At 38.4% G+C, this 1,432-nt stretch overlaps 1 protein-coding gene across 7 annotated transcripts in view; it reads right to left on the bottom strand.

The window, feature by feature from the left end:
• EPS15 (epidermal growth factor receptor pathway substrate 15) overlaps positions 1–1,432 on the bottom strand; it is a 55,608-nt gene that overhangs the window by 53,543 nt on the left and 633 nt on the right. The window lies entirely within an intron of this gene.

The raw sequence follows: 1,432 nt of genomic DNA, 5'->3' as shown, positions 1-1,432 counted from the left end.
AAATGGTTAACAGCAGCAGAAATAACTTTCTCAGTTTAACCAATAACTTAACTTGTAGTAATGACAGTTTTAAGGTTACTGGTGATTCTTCTGCTTCTGTTAACATGATCACATTTCTATCAAGTTTTTTTTTTATGTGATCAAAAAAAGCCTGTAAGCAGTAAAACACTATTGCATAATGWACTGTAGCAGACATTTCTCCCCTCTCCCTCAGGTAAGAGGCAGAATACTCCATGTCTTCAAATGAATTCAGGTTACTGGTTTACGAAGGCTTTTTTCTCTTCAGTAATAGGATATTTTTTTTGCTGCAAAACTTGGGGGGGCGAGGAGGGGGGAAATAGAGAGAGACAGACAGACAGAAAAGGCCAACCTAACATTTTGGAATATCAATACAAGCTTTCATAGTGTGCTATACTTTATAACTGTGTTTCTTTAGACCCTTAAAGACATTTTCAGTTTCTCAATACAGTTGAATTTCTGATTATCGCTGAACTATCCYCAACTTCTTTCTATGGAATAGTTGAGGATTTCCTCAACAGTCAACTRTATATAGGAATAACTGCAAAATGAGCAATCTTTCTACCAACTTTTTATTTTACTTTTCTGTGCTTAAACATCAAACACGTATTAGCCCCTTTTTTTTTATAGGGAGGTGATAACTATCAGACTGAAGCATGCAAAGAGTGTGCATGCCAGCAGACCTTCCTCTAACTTCTGTCATGGAGGAAACCATATTTGTCATGTCACTGATAGATGAAATGCACAGCTTATTTGCTATCAGAGCTCTATGGAATAAGAGATATTTCCAACAGTGTAGAATCACTCATATGAAGCAATATCATCAGGAATAGCTTAATCAGGAAAAAAAACACAAGCAACAAAACGTAGTGAAAGTAAGTTTACCTGAACACTGAATGACACCAAATTTCTCTAAGTTTTAAGACCAAAGTCCTTTGTCATTAGGCACCTGTTCAGCTACTACACAAAAACAGTGTTCCCACACTATGCAGGAAAATGGTGAAATGAAATAATAATAACAAAAAAAAGGAAGTAAAATGACTTCCAAGCTACTGCTTCCAAATAACAGTACCTTTGGAGTCAAGCTATTGTTAAGACAACAGATGAAGCCCTCTCTTCTAAGCTCACATCCTTGCCTGTCCATTAGTATGCTGCCACTACTACCTCCAAGAAGTCACACAATCCTTTCTGCTCCTACACAGTCACTCAAGTACCCGAAGCAAGCTACCGAATGCAGAAGCTGGACTAGCAGCTCCAAGCGGAGGCACTCGGGCACAGCTATCAAACCCAGAGCCACCCCGTTCAAACCCTTAGCGAGCACTTCCCTCGAATCCGAGTTTACCACCTCCTTTCAAAATCTACAGGGCGGTTTTCTGCCTTTTTTTTTTTGTTTGTTTGTTTTTGTTTTTAAACG

Source organism: Rhea americana, unplaced genomic scaffold (assembly GCF_003343005.1).
Source record: "Rhea americana isolate MKP2758 unplaced genomic scaffold, rheAme1 scaffold_27, whole genome shotgun sequence".
Taxonomy (NCBI): Eukaryota; Metazoa; Chordata; class Aves; order Rheiformes; family Rheidae; genus Rhea; species Rhea americana.
The sequence above is the reverse complement of the archived record's forward strand: the minus strand, read 5'-3'. Positions and strand labels throughout refer to the sequence as shown.